Genomic DNA, 20,161 nt, shown 5'->3' on the forward strand with positions numbered 1-20,161 from the left:
GTCTCTCTTTTCTCCTCTTTCCTCTTCTGACAGTCTCGCTCTGTCACCCTGACTGGAGTGCAGTGGCGCAATCTTGGCTCACTACAACCTCCATCTCTCAGGTTCAACCAATTCTCAAACCTCAGCCTCCCAAGTAGCAGGATTACAGGTGCGCACCACCACACCCAGCTAATTTTTGTATTTTTAGTAGATGCGGAGTTTTACCATGTTGGTCAGGCTGGTCTCGACTCCTGACCTCAAGTGATCTACCTGCCTCAGCCTCCCAAAGTGCTGGGATTACAGGTGTGAGCCACTGTGCCCAGCCCCCATCACTTTCTTTGTAGATAAGATGTTGACTTTAAAACGATTCTGGGGCTTGGTTGGGTAGGGCAAAGACTGAAGTGTCCTGAATAGGCCTGTGGCCACCAGGAAAGGCAGGGGTCTGCTGGGGGCAAGCAGAGTGCAGTTAGCAGGTGGCTGCTATGGACAGCCAGAAGGGTCCTGTGAGTTCTCAGACCTGCAGTTCTAACTTCATCCACTGCAATTCCTCTCCTGATTTCTAGTCTAAATTTCCACTGGTGACCATTCATTAGGGACTCTCTTCCTCTTTCCCAGTTCCTGACTTGGCTGGTGGTTTCTGAGTGGCTATATCTTCTAGGATGAGGATCCCAAATTAGTAGTGGGAAATATCTTTGGGTCCTGAAGTCACACCTGGTAGATCTTCAAGCTGATTCGAGTGCAGGCATGTGCAGGGTTTAAGATTGAACTACCTTGGGGCAGGAACTTCCATGGCAAGTTTAAAAGATGTTCTGATAAATGAGGCCCTGTGAACAGTGTCACACTACTTGTATCAAGATACAGCTAAGCATCAGTAACAAAGACATGAGGACCCAGGTTTGTTCTAGGTCCGGGCTCTGCCAGCCCTTGGCTAGGGTGCCTCAAACTTCAAGCATGTTTGACTCCCCTGGAACTCTTATTAAAATGCCAATTCTACTTTTGTAGGTCTGTGACTGGACCTGACATTCTGCATTTCTAACAGTTCCCAGATGATGCAATGCTTCTGTTCCCTGACCACACTGGAGTAGCGAGACCCTAGAATGTTATCATTTGTCAAAGCTGTGACTGCCATATTCAGGTTCTAACCTGCAGGGAAGGAGAGAAGGCAGGGTGGGGGAGGCTCCGTTGATGTCTTTAATCCCAGACCTGGTGAGGGTACATATCACTTCCACTCACATTATTTGGGTGAAAACCTAGTTATGTGGTTACACCTAACTGCAAGGACATCTGAGAAACGTAATCTTGCCTGACAACCACATACAAAGCTACAATTCTATTACTTTCAAAGAGCGGGGAGCAGATGTTGGCAGACAAATCACAGTCCCTGCTACATTACTTTATCTGAAGTCCCCTCACACACCTCCCAGAGACTCCTGGTGCCCGCCCAATCAGGTGAAGTGTACTCAGAAGTGTCCAGGAGGCTTTCCAGACATGAACTTCACAGCATTCTTCCCTTCAGCACGTATTTGAAAAATTCTCCCAGAATTTCCTGAGTATACAGGTTTATTTATTTAGGGGAGAATGTGCAAGTCTACTTTTTCTTTCTGCTTTCATGACTTTGGAAGTGAACGAGATGACCAGATTATGTCTCTTTAAAATCAACTTGTTTAATTCTTCCTGTTTTGATGAGAAGAAATTGATGCTTCAATCCCAGTCTTACATTATTCCAGCAAAGACAGTCTTGCTGGGCTGAATCACTGCGCTGCAGATTTTCCTGTCCGATGAGTGGGTGAGATAGGATAATAAATGAGTCCAGGCAGTTGGCAAGATACACGGGCAGCCTGAGAGCAGAGTTATAACCACAGTACATTTATGATAAAACTGCAGTTTATTCTGCAGACAAACGACAACATCAGATGGTCAAAGAGCTCAAGGATAATGAAGGAAAAACTTATTGTTTGTGAGTGATGAGATTTGCCCTTCATTTTTATTTACCTGATTGAAAGTGTCCAGCGTCTTCGGCAGATGGAAATTTTCATTTCCTACTATTCTTCTCAATACTCAAGCAAATGAAATAGAATTAACTAAAAGCAGAGAGATATAATCTGCTTTAGCCGAAAGGCTAGAGGGGCAAGGAATAATCAAGTAAGCGCTCCAAGGCTGCTTCGATATTTCCTTAATAAACAAAAGTGAAGGGAGAGTCATACTGGGCTGTTCTCTGACACACGCACAAATTAAATATGCATATTGCCCCCTCAAAATACAGGCCTAGGGAACAATGAGCTCTTAGTTGGATTTTCTTCCCAATATGGCATTTTTATGCGGTCTTTCACTGAAATGAACAATTTCAATATAAGAAAAAAAACCTGAAATATAACCTGAAGTCAAATAAGGCTGCCATGTCCTTCCATTAGCCCCAGCAGTTGCTTCCAATTATCGTGACCAGATTTTCTCATTTGTACTTTTTAGAGAAATAATATTTGTATTCAGGAGGAAAGCTGAGAAGTGAATCATTTCATGTAGATCCTCCAGACAGTACCAGCAGTGTCAAAAAGCAGGAAGAACTCTCCCTGGATTCTGAGTCAAAAGATACAGATTTAGCGGCCAGGCGCAGTGGCTCAAGTCTGTAATCCCAGCACTTTGGGAGGCCGAGAGGGGCACATCACAAGGTCAGGAGATCGAGACCATCCTGGCTAACATGGTGAAACCCCATCTCTACTAAAAAAATACAAAAAATTAGCTGGGCGTGGTGGCGGGTGCCTGTAGTCCCAGCTACTCGGGAGGCTGAGGCGGGAGAATGGCGTGAACCTGGAAGGTGGAGCTTGCAGTGAGCCGACATCGCGCCACTGCACTCCAGCCTGGGCGACAGAGTGAGACTCCTTCTAAAAAAAAAAAAAAAAAAAAAAAAAAAAGATGTAGATTTAAATCCCCACTATATTTTTTCTTTTCTTTTCTTTCTTTTTTTTGAGACAGAGTCTCTGTCACCCAGGCTGGAGTGCAGTGGTGCAATCTTGGCTCACTGCAACCTCTGCCTCCCAAGTTCAAGTGATTCTCCTGCCTCAGCCTTCCGAGTAGCTGGGACTACAGGCACCCACCGCCACAACTGGCTGATTTTTGTATTTTTAGTAGAGATGGGGTTTCACCATTTTGGCCAGGATGGTCTGGAACTCCTGACCTTGTGATCCACCTGCCTTGGTCTCCCACCCTCCCAAAGTGCTGGGATTACAGGCATGAGACACGGTGCCCAGACTAAATCCCTTCTATTGGCTGGGCACAATGGCTCCCACCTGTAATCCCAGCACTTTGGGAGGCTGAGGCAGGTGGATCACTTGAGTCAAGAGTTTGAGACCAGCCTGGCCAACATGGTGAAACCCCATCTCTATTAAAAATACAATATTAGTTGGGTGTGGTGGTGTGTGCCTGTAGTCCCAGCTACTCGGGAGGCTGAGGCAGGAGAATCACTTGAATTTGGAAGGTGGAGTTTGCAGTGAGCCAAGATTGCACCACTGTACTCCAGCCTAGGCGACAGAAACTCTGTCTCAAAAGACAAAAAAAAAAAAAAAAAAATTCCTGCTACCTAGTTTTTGCATAATCATGATGAGGTCAAAGATGATGGTGACAGTGACAATAGCCAGCATGCATGGAGCTTACTGAGAACATTCACATGCTTTCCGTGTTTAACTCAGGTAATCCTCATACAAATTCCATTTTATAGTTGAGGGAAAAATGAGGCACAAAGCTGCTAAGTACTTCTCTCAAGGTTATATAGCTAATGTATATACACAGTTGGCTACGTTATTGTATTAGGCTATTCTTGCTTTGCTATCAAGAAATACCTGAGACTGGGTAATTCACAGAGAAAAGAAGTATGATTGGCCCATGGTTCCGCAGACTATGATGACATCAGCTTCTAGAGAGGCCTCAGGAAACTTACAGTCATTGCAAAAGAGGAAGCAGGAGCAGGCATGTCACATGGCCAGGGCAGGAGCAAGAGAGCCTGGTGGAGGTGCTACATGCGTTTAAATGGCTAGATCTCACAAGCACTCACTGTTGTGAGGACAGTACGAAGCAGGATGGTACTAAAACATTCATGAGAAATCCACCCCCAGGATCCAATCGCCTCCCACCAGGCCCCAACTCCAACACTGGGGATTACATTTCACTATGAGATTTGGGCAGGGCACACATCCAGACTGTATCAGCTATGTTTCTTCTTTCTGGGGACATAGCCAGCTGACAGTTCTCAGTCCTTTTGCAGTAAGGAGTGGCTGGGGGACTGAGTGCCACCCATGAATGTGAGAGAATGTGCCATTTCTAGACCAAAGCATCTAAGAAGCAGGAGTGGCCCTCCCTGCTCTTTCACCTGCTGCCAGCTGGATGCAGAGCCACAGGTGGAAGGAGAGCCTGGGTTCCTTGAATCACTCTCACCAACCAGAAGCCCCTCCTCAGGCTATCTATCTCATAGATGAAAAACAAACTTCTCCTCTGTCTGGACCATGACATCTTTGAGGGGCCTCTTATTACCATAGTGTAGCCTGCTGTGGCTAACACCGCAGGGAGTGATAGAATCTTGATTTGAAACCAGGCAGTCTGGCTGCAAAGTCCACCTTGATTAAATTACTTCTTCAGTTGAAAAATGGGAATAACTGTCTCCAGGTTTCTAGTGGTGTTCCTAAAGTCTTCAGAAGGCTGAGTTCTGTGTAGTTCTGACTAATTTGGGACAGAGTAAAAAGCCCACTAGGCAAAGTGTTCTGCCTTGGTTTTGGTTAATATTCCCCCTGAATCAGAACCTTGTCACAGATAGGGTCAGCATCTTCTTTCTCTGGGTACCTTAGTCATCAGCTAGGGCTTTACAGGCTCCCTGCAGCTCTTTCTGCCACTCTCTGTCTAGATGAGATGTCTTCTAGCCCAGGCTGGGCCCGGCCCTTCCCTCTGTAACATGAGCGATTAGTTTTTCCTCTGGGGGTTTACCCTATGACACTGTCAGGTCTCCCAACTCTAGCCCTTCCCATGCTAGTTTTTTTCTATTTCCCACCTGTCTACTGCTGAGATCCCATGGTGATTTCAGCCAGCTTGCTTTGACATTCCACCGTTATAGCTTCTACCCCACCTACCTTAAAGGGATGTTGTGAGGATGAATTTAGGTATCTAAAAGTGTGCTGAAAATGTAAAATATACAATTAAATATTAACATGTTTAATTTGCATGTGAAAGGGGGAATTTATTTATATTCATATTTGATTAATTAATTTATTGATTTATTTTGAGTCAAAGTCTTGCTCTGTTGCCCAGGCTGAAGGGCAATGGAGTGATCTTGGCTCACTGCAACCTCTACCTCCTGGATTCAAGCAATTCTCCTGCCTCAGGCTCCTGAGTAGCTGGGATTACAGGTGCCCATCACCATGCACGGCTAATTTTTGTATTTTTAGTAGAGATGGGATTTCACCGTATTGGCCAGGCTGGTCTCTTGCCCAGGCTGGTCTCGAACTCCAGACCATGGGATCTGCCCGCTCGGCCTCCCAAAGTGCTGGGATTACAGGCATGAGCCACCACGCCCAGCCTATTTGTATTTATTTTTTAAAATTTTACTTTAAGTTCTGGGATACGTGTGCAGAATGTGCAGGTTTGTTACATAGACATACATGTGCCATGGTGGTTTGCTGCACCCATCAACCCGTCATCTAGGTTTTAAGCCCCACATGCATTAGGTATTTGTCCTAATGCTCTCCCTTCCCTTGCCCCCAAACCCTGACATGCCCTGGTATGTGACATTCCCCTCCCTGTGTCCATGTGTTCTCATTGCTCAACTCCATTTCTGAGTGAAAACATGCGGTGTTTGGTTTTCTGTTCCAGTGTTTGCTGAGGATGATGGCTCCTAGATTCATCCATGTCCCTGCAAAGGACATTAATTCATTCTTTTTTATGGCTGCATAGTATTCCATGGTGTATATGTGCTACATTTTCTTTATCCAGTCTATCATTGATGGGCATTTGGGTTGGTTCCAAGTCTTTGCTATTGTGAATAGTGCTGCAATAAACATACATGTGCATGTGTCTTTAGAGCAGAATGATTTATAATCCTTTGGGTATATACCCAATAATGGGATGGCTGGGTCAAATGATATTTCTGGTTCTAGATCATTGAGGAATCACCACACTGTCTTCCCCAATGGTTGAACTAATTTACACTCCCAGCAACAGTGTAAAGCATTCCTATTTCTCCACAGACTCATCAGCATCTGTTGTTTCCTGACTTTTTAATAATCACCATTCTAACTGTCATGAGATGGTATCTCATTGTGGTTTTGATTGGCATTTCTCTAATGACCAGTGATAATGAGCTTTTTTCATATATTTGTTGCCCGCACAAATGTCTTCTTATGAGAAGGGTCTGTTCATATCCTTTACTCACTTTTTGATGGTGTTTCTTTTCTCTTGTAATTTAAATTCCTTATTTATTCTGGATGTTGGACCTTTGTCAGATTGCAAAATTTTTCTCTCATTCTGTACATTGCCCGTTCACTCTGATGATAGTTTCTTTTGCAGCGCAGAAGCTGTTTAATTTAATTAGATCCCATTTGTCAATTTTAGCTTTTGTTGCAATTGCTTTTGGTGTTTTAGTCTTGAAGTCTTTGCCCTTATTTATGTCCTGAATAGCATTGCCTAGGTTTTCTTCTAGGGTTTTTCTGGTTTGGGGTTTTAATTTAAGTCTTTAATCCATCTTGAGTTAATTTTTGTATAAGGTGTAAGGAAGGGGTCCAGTTTCTATTTTCTGCATATGGCTAACCAGTTTTCCCAGCACCATTTATTAAATAGGGAATCTTTTCCCCATTGCTTGTTTTTGTCAGATTTGTCAAAGATCAAATGGTTGTAGATGTGTGGTATTATTTCTGAGGGCTCTGTTCTGTTCCATTGGTCTATATCTCTGTTTTGGTACCAGTACCCTGCTGTTTTGGTTACTGTAGCCTTGTAGTACAGTTTGAAGTTGGGTAGCTTGTTGCCTCCAGCTTTGTTCTTTTTGCTCAGGATTGTCTTGGCTATATGGGCTCTTTCTTAGTTCTATGTGAAATTTTAAGTAGTTTTTCCTAATTCTGTGAAGAAAGTCATTGGTAGCTTGATGGGAATAGCATTGAATCTACAAATTACTTTGGGCAGTATGGCCATTTTCACGATATTGGTTCTTCCTATCCATGAGCATGGAATGTTTTTCCATTTGTTTGTGCCCCCTCCTACTTCCTTGAAGAGTGGTTTGTAGTTCTCCTTGAAGAGGTCCTTCACATCCCTTTTATTCTCTTAGTAGCAATTGTGAATGGGAGTTCACTCATGATTGGGCTCTCTGCTTGTCTGTTACTGGTGTATAGGAATGCTTGTGATTTTTGCACATTGATTTTGTATCTTGAGACTTTGCTGCAGTTGCTTATCAGCTTAAGGAATTTTGGGGCTGAAATGATGGGGTTTTCTAAATATACAATCATGTCATCTGCAAACAGGGACAATCTGACTTCCTCTTTTCCTCATTGAATACCCTTTATTTCTTTCTCCTGCCTTACTGCCCTGGCCAGAACTTCCAACACTGTGTTGAATAGGAGTGGTGAGAGAGGGCATCCTTTTCTTGTGCTGGTTTTCAAAAGGAATGCTTCCAGTGTTTGCCTATTCAGTATGATATTGGCTGTGGGTTTGTCATAAATAGCTCTTATTATTTTGAGATATGTTCCATCAATACCTAGTTTATTGAGAGTTTTTAGCATGAAGGGCTGTTGAATTTTGTTAAAGGCCTTTTCTGCATCTATTGAGATAATCATGTGGTTTTTGTCATTGATTCTGTTTATGTGATGGATTACATTTATTGATTTGCATATGTAGAACTGGCCTTGCATCCCAGGGATGAAGCCGACTTGATCGTGGTAGATAAGCTTTTTGATGTGCTGCTGGATTCAGTGTGCCAGTATTTTCCTGAGGATTTTTGCACCGATGTTCATCAGGTATATTGGCCTGAAATTTTCTTTGTGTGTGTGTGTGTGTGTGTGTGTCAGGATGATGCTGGCTTCATAAAATGAGTCAGGGAGGATTCCCTCTTTTTCTATTGATTGGAATAGTTTCAGAAGGAATGGTACCAGCTCCTCTTTGTACGTCTGGTAGAATTTGGTTGTGAATCCATCTGGTCGTGGGCTTTTTTTGATTGGTGGTCTATTAATTACTTCCTCAATTTCAGAACTTTTCAAAGAACTTCTTTATTTCTACCTTATTTTCATTATTTACCCAGTAGTCATTGAGGAGCAGGTTGTTCAATTTCCATGTAGTCGTGCAGTTTTGAGTGAGTTTCTTAATCCTGAGTTCTAATTTGATTGTGCTATGGTCTGAGAGACTTGTGATTTCCATTCTTTTACATTTTTTGAGGAGTGTTTTACTTTCAATTATGTGGTTGATTTTAGAATAAGTGCTATGTGGTGCTGAGAAGAATGTATATTCTGTTGATTTGGGCTGGAGAGTTCTGGTCCACTTGGTCCACAGCTGAGTTCAAGTCCTGAATATCCTTGTTAATTTTCTGTCTCATTGATCTAATATTGACAGTGGGGTGTTAAAGTCTCCCAATATTATTGTGTGGGAGTCTAAGTCTCTGTAAGTCTCCACGATCTTGCTTTATGAATCTGAGTGCTCCTGTATTAGGTGCATATAAATATAGGATAGTCAGCTCTTCTTGTTGCATTGATCCCTTTACCATTGTATAATGCCCCTCTTTGTCTTTTTTGATCTCTGTTGGTTTAAAGTCTGTTTGATCAGAGACTAAGATTGCAACCACTGCTTTTTTTTTGCTTTCCATTTTCTTGGTAAATATTTCTCCATCCCTTTATTCTGAGCCTATGTGTGTCTTTGCACGTGAGATGGGTGTCCTGAATATGGCACATCAATGGGTCTTGACTCTTTATCCAATTTGCCAGTCTGTGTCTTTTAATTGGGGCATTTAGCACATTTACATTTAAGATTAATATTGTTATGTGTGAATTTGATCCTGTCATCATGATGCTAGCTATTTATTTTGCACATTTGTTGATGCAGTTTCTTCATAGTGTCATTGATCTTTACATTTTGGTGTGTTTTTGCAGTGGCTGGTACTGGTTTTTCCTTTCTATATTTAGTGCTTCCTTCAGAAGCTCTTGTAAAGTAGGCCTGGTGGTGACAAAATCAGTTTTTGCTTGTCTATAGAGGATTTTATTTCTCCTTCACTTATGAAACTTAGTTTGGGCAGATATGAAATTCTGGGTTGAAAAATTCTTTAAGAATGTTGAATATTGGCTCCCACTCTCTTCTGGCTTATAGGGTTTCTGTGGAGAGATCTGCTGTTAGTCTGATGGGCTTCTCTTTGTAGGTAACCCGACCTTTCTCTCTAGCTGCTCTTAACATTTTTTCCTTCATTTCAACCTTGGAGAATCTGATGATTGTGTGTCTTGGGGTTGCTCTTCTTGAGGAGTATCTTAGTATTGTTCTCTGTATTTCCTGAATTTGAATGTTGGCCTGTCTTGCTAGGTTGGGGAATTTCTACTGGATAATATCCTGAAGCGTGTTTCCGAACTTGGTTCCATTCTCCCCATCACTTTCAGGTACACCAATCAGTTGTAGGTTTGGTCTTTTCACATAGTTACATATTTCTTGGAGGCTTTGTTCATTCCTTCTTATTCTTTTTTCTCTAATCTTGTCTTCACACCTTATTTCAGTAAGGTGATCTTCAATCTCTGTTATCCTTTCTTCTGCTTAATCAATTTGGCTACTGATACTTGTGTATGCTTCACAAAGTTCTTGTGATGTGTTTTTCAGCTCCATCAGGTCATTTATGTTCCTTTCTAAACTGGTTATTCTAGTTAGCAGTTCTGTAATCTTTTATCAAGGTTCTTAGCTTCCTTGCATTGGGTTAGAACATGCTTCTTTAGCTCAGAGGAGTTTGTTATTACCCACCTTCTGAAGCCTACTTCTGTCAATTCATCAATCTCATTCTCCATCCAGTTTTGTGCCCTTGCAGGAGAAGGAGTTGCAATCATTTGGAGGAGAGGAGGCATTCTGGTTTTTGGATTTTCAGTGTTTTTGTACTGTTTTTTCCTCATCTTTGTGGATTTATCTACCTTTGATTTTTGAAGCTGATGACCTTTGGGTGGAGTTTTCATGTGGGGGTCTTTTTCTTTGATGTTGATGTTGTTGCTTTCTGTTTCCTAGTTTTTCTTCTAACAGTCAGGCCCCTCTTCTGCAGGTCTGCTGCAGTTTGCTGGAGGTCCACTCCAGACCCTCTTTGCCTGGGTTTTGCCAGTGGAGGACGCAGGACAGGAAAGATTGTTGCCTGCTCCTTCCTCCTCCTTCCTTGGACAAGAAGCTTTGTCCAAGAGGGGCACTGGCCTCATGCCAGCCAGAGGTCTTCTGTATGAGGTGTCTCTTGACCCCTGTTGGGAAGTCTCTTCCAGTCAGGAGGCACAGGGATCAGGGACCCACTTGAGGCAGCCTGTCCCTCAGCAGAGCTGGTGAGCTGTGCTGGAAGAATTCCCCTTGTCAGGATCAGCTGCTCTCTTCAGAGCCGGCAGGCAGGAATGATTAAATCTGCTGAAGCTGCGCCCACAGCCGCCCCGTCCCCCAGATGATCTGTCCCAGGGAAATGGGGCTTTTGTCTGTAAGCCCCTGACTGGGGCCATTACCTTTCCTTCAGAGATGCCCTGTCCAGTGAGGAGGAATCTAAAGAAGCAGTCTGGCCACAGCCACTTTGCCAGGCTGTGGTTAATTCCCCCCAGTCCAAACCTCTCAGCTTCCTTAGCACTTTCAGGGGAAAACTGCCTACTAAAGCCTCAGTAATGGCAGATGCCCCTCCCCACACCAAGCACAATCATCTCAGGTCGACTTCAGACTGCTGTGCTGGCAGTAAGAATTTCAAGCTAGTGGTTCTTAGCTTGCTGGGCTCCATGGGAATGGGACCCGCTGAGCGAGACTACTTGGCTCTGTGACTTCAGGCCCCTTTCCAGGGGAGTGAACAGTTCTGTCTTGCAGGGGTTCCAGGTGCCACTGGGGCACAAAAACAAATACTGCAGCTAGCTCGGTGTCTGCCCAAACAGTTGCTGAGTTTTGTGCTTGAGACCCAGGGCCCTGGTGGTGTAGGCACACAAGGGAATCTCCTGATCTGTGGATTGCAAAAATGGTGAGAAAAGCATAGTACCTAGGCCAGGTAGCACAGTCCCTCATGGCTTCCCTTGGCTGGAGAAGGGAGGTCTCCTGGCCCTTGCACTTTCTGGGTGATGCGATGCCCCACCCTGCTTCTGCTTGCTCTCTGTGGGTTGCACCCACTGCCTACCTGGTCCCATTGAAATGAACAGGGTACCTCAGTTGGAAATGCAGAAATCACCCACGTTCTGCGTTGGTCTCTCTGGGAGCTGCAGACTGGAGCTGTTCCCATTTGGCCATCTTGGCCCCTCCCCAGGAATTTTATTTTGTTCAACTATGTATTAGTTGAGGAAATGACCCAAAGGTGTTTTAAATAACATTTTTAAAAATTTGATTTTGCTGGTAAAAATAATTCAAATATTCTGTGTGGTCTAAGAGATCTTTAGAAAGAACTGGAGTGTGCCCTTCAAGGTGGGATAAATAAAGAAGAAAATGGGGAAGGAGGAAAGCATTGATTACACATGTCTTAACCGTGAGTAAATGTAAAAGGAAAAAAATATGTTAAGACAAATCTAAGCTCCAGATTGACTGCAAGAACAAATCAGCAATCCTGAGAGGACTCACAGACCCTCTGAAGGAAGCAGAGGGTCTCCTGCAGACCCAGGAAACACCCCAAATACTGTGAGTGCCCCAACTGTGGAAGTGGGAAAGGGAGACCCTCCTCTCCCAAAAACACACCCCCACTGGATAAGCTCAGCTTCTATTCGTGGGAGAAGTTTCTGACTTTACCTGGAGCTGAGTCAAGTTATAGAGCCAAGCTGAGTGAAATATAGGGGTAGGGGAAGCAGCAGAAAGGCCCTGGGAGCTCGCTGGGTCCCCAAGCAGCCCATTCCTGCCTAGCACCACAGGGGTCCATCAGGAGGGCAGCCAGAGGAACAGGGGGTAAAACTCCACAGCGGGGGAAGAAATCTGTAGCTGAACTTTGTAACAATTTGAATGGGGTGAGAAGCCTCCTGGCCAGAACTTGGAGGAGGGTTTGAATCCCACTTGCAGACTTCACAGGCAGGGGAAGAACTAAAGCCCTTTTCTTTCACAGTTCGGAGGCAGGTAGCCCGGGGCAAGTCTTCAAGCCTGTCTCCTCCTCTGCCTGGTAACAGACTCCGGGCTGTTGCAGAGGGGCATGGTGGGAGTGAGACCAGTCCTTTGGTTTGCATGGGAGCTGGGAGCTGGCTGAGGCCTGTGACTGCTGGCTTTTCCCTACTGCATGACTCAGCAGAGGCAGCCATGATCCTCCCAGGTACACAGCTCCAGTGACCTAGGAATCTCATCTCCATCCCCCACAGCAGCTGCAGCAAGACCCACCCAAGGAGAGTGTGAACTCAGACATGCCTAGCTCCGCCCCTACCTGATGGTCCTTCCCTACCCACTTTGATAGTGGAAGACAATGGGCACATAGTCTTCCGAGTTCTAGAGCCCCGCCCGGCACTGATCCCTCTCCACACTACTTCAGCTGATGCTTTCTGGAAAGTACCACTGCCTGGCAGGAGGCCAACCAGCACAAAAATAGAGCATTAAACCACTAAAGCTAAGGACCCTCATGGAATCCATTGCACCCTCCACCACCTCCACTAGAACAAACTCTGGTATCCATGGCTGAGAGACAGTTCACTTCACAGGACTCTGTGCAGACAACCCCCAGTACCAGCTCAGAGCTGGGTAGATTCGCTGAGTGACTAGACCTAGAAGAGAGACAACAAACACGCCAGTTCAGCTCACAGGAAGTACATCCACAGGAAAAGTGGGGAGAGTACTACCTCAAGGGAACACCCTGTGAGACAAAAAAATCTGAACAACAGTCTTCAGCCCCAGACATTTCCCTAGCCTATCCAAGTGAGAAGGAACAAGAAAACCAACCCTGGTAATATGACAAAACAAGACTCATCAACGCCCTCCAAAAATCACACTAGTTTACCACCAATGGATCCAAACCAAGAAGAAATCCCTGATTTACCTGAAAAAGTATTCAGGAGGTTAGTTCTTAAGCTCATCAGGGAGGGATCAGAGCAAGGCAGAGCCCAGTGCAAGGAAATCCAAAAAATGATACAAGAAGTGAAGGGAGAAATATTCAAGGAAATAGATAGCTTAAAGAAAAGACAATAAAAAATTCAGGAAACTTTGGACACACTTTTTGAAATGCAAAATGCTCTGGAAAGTCTCAGCAATAGAATTGAACAAGTGGAAGAAAGAAACTCAGAGTTCCACCCGGGTGTGGCAGCTCATGCCTGTAATCCCAGCACTTTGAGGAGGCCAAGGCAGGTGGCTCATCTGAGGTCAGGAGTTTGAGACCAGCCTGGCTAACATGGCAAAACCCTGTGTCTTCTGAAAATACAAAAATTAGCTGGATGTAGTGGCACGAGCCTGTAATCCCAGCTACTAGGGAGGCTGAGGCAGGAGAATTGCTTGAACCAGGGAGGTAGAGGTTGCAGTGAGCCGAGATAGTGCTATTGCACTCCAGCCTAGGCAACAGAGCAAGACTCCATCTCAAAAAAACAACAAAACAAAATGAAACCAGAAATTCAGAGCTTGAAGACAAGGTCTTCTAATTAACCCAATCTAACAAAGACAGAGAAAATGTGAGAAAATATGAACAAAGCCTCCAGGAAGTCTGGGATTATGTTAAACAACCAAACCTAAGAATAATCAGTGTTCCTAAGTAAGAAGAAAATTCTAAAAGCTTGGAAAACATATTTCAGGGAATAATCAAGGAAACCTTCCCTGGCCTTGCCAGAGACTGAGAAATGCAAATACAAGAAGCACAAAAAACACCTGGGAAATTCATCTCAAAAAGATCCTCACCCAGGCACATTGTCATCAAGTTATTCAGAGTTAAGATGAAGGAAACAATCTTAAGAGCTGTGAGACAGAAGCACTAGGTAACCTGTAAAGTAAAACCTATCAGATTAACAGATTTCTTAGCAGAATCCCTACAAGCTAGAAGGGATTAGGGCCCTATCTTCAACTTCCTCAGACAAAACAATTGTCAGCCAAGAATATAGTATCCAGCAAAACTAAGCATCATATGTGAAGGAAAGATACAACCGTTTTCAGACAAATGCTGAGAGAATTCACCATTACCAAGTCACTTCTATAAGAACTGCTAAAAGGATCTCTAAATCTTGAAACAAATCCTGGAAACATATCAAAATAGAACCTCTTTAAAGCATAAATCACACAGGATCTATAAAACAAAAATTCAAGTTAAAAAGCAAAAACAAAAAAACAAAAAAAAACAAAGTACACAGGCAGCATAGAGCATGATAAATGCAATTGTACCTCACATTTCAATACTAACATTGAATGTAAATGGCCTAAAAGCTCCACTAAAAAGATACAGAACCAAATAATTTTCTGTTTTTTTCCTTAGATAATCTTAATTTTTTATCACTACACAAAGCTAAATATTCTAGCGGTGATATAATGAAAAATTAGATCTTACTGTTGATGTATGTATGCTGTGGTACACAGATGTCATTTTGTTGTCGCAGCACTACAGTGAAATACACAAATAAAAAATTTATATAATGACTTAAATGTATGTTAGAATTGACAACATAAACTACTTTTTTTGAAATGATGTATGCTTTAGTAAAATCATATTCAAATTTTTAAAAATGATACAGAACTGCAGAATGGATAAGAACTCACCAACCAACTATCTGCTACCTTCAGGAGACTCACCTAACACATAAGGGCTCACATGAACTATAAAGGGGTAGAAAAAGCCATTTCATGAAAGTGGATACCAAAAGTGAGCAGGAGTAGCTATTCTTATATCAGACAAAACTAACTTTAAAGCAACAGTGGTTAGAAGAGGCAAAGAGGGACATTGTATAATGGTAAAAGGCCTTGTCCAACAGGAAAATATAACAATCCTAAACATATATGCACCTAACACTGGAGCTCCCAAATTTATAAGACATTAACTAGACCTAAGAAATGAGACAGACAGCAACACAATAATAGTGTGGGACTTCAATACTCCACTGACAGCACTAGACAGGTCATCAAGACAAAGTCAACAAAGAAACAATGGATTTAAACTATACCTTGGAACAAATAGACTTAACAGATATTTACAGAACATTTCATCCAACAAATGCAGAATATACACTCTATTTAACAGTGCATGGAACTTTCACCAAGATAGATCAGGTGATAGGCCATAAAATAAGCCTCAATAAGTTTAAGAAAATTGAAATTATATCAAGCACTCTCTCAGACCACAGTGGAATAAAACTGGAAATAAACTCCAAAAGGAGCCTTCAAAACCACACAAATACATGGAAATTAAATAACCTACTCCTGAATGATCATTGGGTCAAAAATGAAATCAAGATGGAAATTTAAAAATTCTTCAAACTACATGACAATAATGACACAACCTATCAAAACCTCTGGGATACAGCCAAGGCAGTGCTAAAAGGAAAGCTCATAGCCCTAAATGCCTACATCAAAAAGTCTGAAAGAGTACAAACAGACAATCTAAGGTCACATCTTAAGGAACCAGAGAAACAAGAACAAACCCAAACCCAGCAGAAGAAAGGAAGTAACCAAGATCAGAGTAGAACTAAATGAAATTGAAACAAATATATATATATATATATACACACACACACACACACACACACACACACACATACACACACACACAAAAGATAAATGAAACAAAAAGCTGGTTATTTGAAAAGATAAATAAAATTGATAGACCATTAGCAAGATTAACCAAGAAGAGAAGAGAGAAAATCCAAATAACCTCACAAGAAACAAAACAGGAGATATTACAACTGATACCACTGAAATATAAAAGATCATTCAAGGTTACTATGAATACCTTTATGCACATAAACTAGAAAACCTAGAATAAATGGATAAATTCCTGAAAAATACAACCCTCCTAGCTTAAATCAGGAAGAATTAGATAACCTGAACAGATCAATAACAAGCAGTGAGATTGAAGCAGTAATTTAAAAATTACCAACAAAAAAATGTCCAGGACCAGATGCATTCACGGCAGAATTCTACCAGACATTCAAAGAAGAATTGGTACCACTCATTTTGACACTATTGCACAAGATAGAGAAAGAAGGAACCCTCCCTAATTCATTCTATGAAGCCAGCATCGCCCTAATACCAAAACTAAGAAAGGACACAACCAAAAAAGAAAACTACAGACCCGTATCCTTGATGAGCATAGATGCTAAAATCCTTAACAAAGTACTAGCTAACTGAATCCAACAACATATCAAAAAGATAACCTACCATGATCAAATGAGTTTCATACCAGGGATGCAGGGATGGTTTCACATACACAAGTTAATAGATACGATACAGCATATAAACGGAATTAGAAACAAACATCACATGATCATCTCAATAGATGCAGAAAAAGCATTCAACAAGATCTAGCATCCCTTTATGATTAAAACCCTCAGCAAAATTGGCATACAAGGGACATACCTTAATGTAACAAAAGCTATGACAAACCCACAGCCAACGTAATACCGAATGGGGAAAAGTTGAAAGCATTCCCTCTGAGAACAGGAACAAGACAAGGATGCCTACTTTCACCACTCCTCTTCAACAGAGTACTGGAAGTCCTAGCCAGAGCAATCAGACAAGAGAAAGAAATAAAGGCATCCAAATCGGTAAGGAGGAAGTCAAACTGTCCCTGTTTTCTGACGAAATGATCATTTACCTTGAAAACCCTAAGGACTCCTCCAGAAGCTCTTACAACTGATAAAAGAATTCAGCAACGTTTCCAGAGACAAGATTAACGTACATAAATCAGTAACTCTTCTATCCACCAACAGCGACCAAGCAGAGAATCAAATCAAGAACTCAACCCCTTTTACAGTAGCTACAAAACCAAACAAACAAAAACAATAAAATACTTAGGAATATACCTAACAAAGGAGTTGAAAGACCTCTACAAGGAAAACTGTAAAACACTGCTGAAAGAAATCATAGATGACACAAATGGAAACACATCCCATGCTCATGGATGGATAGAATCAATATTGTGAAAATGACCATTCTGCCAAAAGCAATCTACAAATTCAATGCAATCCCCATCAAAATACCACCATCATTCTTCACAGAGTTAGAAAAGATTCTTTTAAAATTCATATGGAACAAAAAAGAGCCCACATAGTCAAAGCAAGACTAAGCAAAAAGAACAAATCTGGAGGCATCACACTACCTTATTTCAAACTATATTATAAGGCCGCAGTCACCAAAACAGTGTGGTACTGGTATAAACATAGGCACATAGACCAATGGAACCTAATAGAGGACCCAGAAATAAACCCAAATACTTACAGCCAACTGATCTTCGACAAAGCAAACAAAAACATAAAGCGGGGAAAGGATACCCTTTTCAACAGATGGTGCTGGGATAATTGGCTAGCCACATGTAGGAGAATGAAACTGGATCCTCATCTCTCACCTTATATAAAAATCAACTTGATGGATTAAGGATTTAAACCTAAGACCTGAAACTATAAAAATTCTAGAAGATAACATTGGAAAAATCCTTCTAGACATTGGTTTAGGCAAGATTTCATGACCAACAACCCAAAAATCAGTAAAAACAAAGATAAGTAGCTGGGACCTAATTAAACTAAAGAGCTTTTGCATGGCAAAAGGAACAGTCAGCAGAGTAAACAGCCCACAGAGTCAGAGAAAATCTGATGGAGGACTAATATCCAGAATCTACAATGAACTCAAACAAATCAGAAAAAAATCCCATCAAAAAGTGGACTAAGGACATGAATAGATAATTCTCAAAAGAAGATATACAAATGGCCAACACACACGTGAACAAATGCTCAACGTCACAAATGATCAGGGAAATGCAAATCAAAACCGCAATGTGATACCACCTCACTCTTGCAAGAATGACCATAATCAAAACATCAAAAAACAGTAGATGTTGGTGTGGATGCGGTGATCAGGGAACACTTCCACACTGCTGGTGGGAATGTAAACTAGTACAGCCCCTGTGGAAGACAGTGTGGAGATTCCTTAAAGAGCCAAAAGTAGAACTACCATTTGATCCAGCAATCCCACTAGTGGGTATCTACCCAGAGGAAAAGAAGTCATTATTCGAAAAAGATACTTGCACACACGTTTATTGGCAGCACAGTTCACAATTGCGAAATCATATAACCAGCCCAAATATGCCCATCCATCAATGAGAGGATAAGGAAACTGTGATTGATATATATATATATAGTGATATATATATAAACTGTGATTTATGTGTTATATATATCATGTGTGTATGTGTGTGTGTGTGTGTGTGTATATATATATGATGGAATACTATTCAGTCATAAAAGGAATGAATTAACAGCATTTGCAGTGACCTGGATGAAATTGGAGATTATTATTCTAAGTGAAGTAACTCAGGAATGGAAAACCAAACATTGTATGTTCTCACTGATATGTGGGAGCTAAACTATGAGAATGCAGAGGCATTTAAATGATACAATGGACTTTTGGGACTTGGCGGGGAAGAGTGCGGGAGGACGAGGGATGAAATACTGCAAATATGGTCCAGTGTATACCGTTTGGGTGATGGGTGCACCAAAATCTCACAAATCACCACTAAATAACTTATGTAACCAAATACCACCTATACCCCAATAACTTATAGAAAAATAATTTTTTTTTTTTTTTTTGAGACGGAGTCTCGCTCTGTCGCCCAGGCTGGAGTGCAGTGGCCGGATCTCAGCTCACTGAATAATTGTTTTTTAAAAAGAAAGAACTGGAGTGAAAAATGAAGGCGGTGTTGGAGTACAGAGAAGTAATGACCAAAGATCACAACAGAGAAGTGTTAATAGCTGCAGATGACACGTTCAATAGCAATTCTTAATGGCAGACACTGCGGGTTCCTGTGTGGTTTCTTTTACGCTGAATTATGGCACTGAAGCAAACCATTAATTACAAAAGGCCGAGATGAAGCCTTCTCGATGCTGTCCTATAGCTCTTACTCATCTTTGGCAAATGCTGTTCCAGGGCAATACAAGCTCTACTCATGGGGTTGAAAGTGTTTCTCTAATACTCACTTTAGTTCATGAGGAGACCGCTATCTTCCAGATCCATTTATGCTGCTTAATTTTTAAGGAATCAGGTTTCAGTTTCCAGGCAAAGCAAATTCAGGATAAATAAAACAGAAACACTGATAAGATAGGACACTTCTATTTGCTTGAGTCAGTATCCATTGTAATATATGTATATATGTGTGTGTATATGTATATAAGTATGTATATATATGTATGTATATATTATCTGTGTATATATATATTTAAAGTTATTTTGGAATAATTTAAAAAGTATGGAAAATTGCAAATATAGTAGAGAGAGTTCCTATATACTCTTCATTAGCTTCCCCTGATGTGAACATCTTATATAATATAGATATATTTGTCAAAACTAAGAAAATAACACTGGAATACTATTAATTCAACTAGAGATTTTATTCATATTTCATGAGCTTTCCCACTACTGTACTTCTTCTATTCCAAGGTCCTATCCAGGATGTCATATTCCAAGTAGTGGTAGTGTCTCTTTACTCTCCTCTCATCTGTGACAGTTTTTCAGTCTTTCCTTGTTTTTCATCAACTTGACAATTTTGAAAAGTATTGGTCAAGCACTTTGTAGATGCCCTTCAGTTTGGCTTCTCTGATGTTTTCTGATGGGGTAGGGGTTTGGGAGATGAATACTACAGAGGTAAAGTGCCATTTTTGTCACATTATACGGAGGAAAATACATGATGAATATGACTTATCACTGGTGGTATTAACCTTGATCACCTGGTCAAGGTGGTATTTGCTAGGTTTTTTCACTGCCAAATTGCTGTTACCTTTCCCACTGGCCACAGTCTGTCCTTCGCAAGCAAGTTACTAATTCAAGTGGGGGAGGGGATTAAGTTCTACCTATTCAAGGGCAGAGAGCTACATACATTATTTGCAGTTCTTTGTAAGGAGGA

Source organism: Chlorocebus sabaeus, chromosome 13 (assembly GCF_047675955.1).
Source record: "Chlorocebus sabaeus isolate Y175 chromosome 13, mChlSab1.0.hap1, whole genome shotgun sequence".
In the NCBI taxonomy this organism is placed as follows: Eukaryota; Metazoa; Chordata; class Mammalia; order Primates; family Cercopithecidae; genus Chlorocebus; species Chlorocebus sabaeus.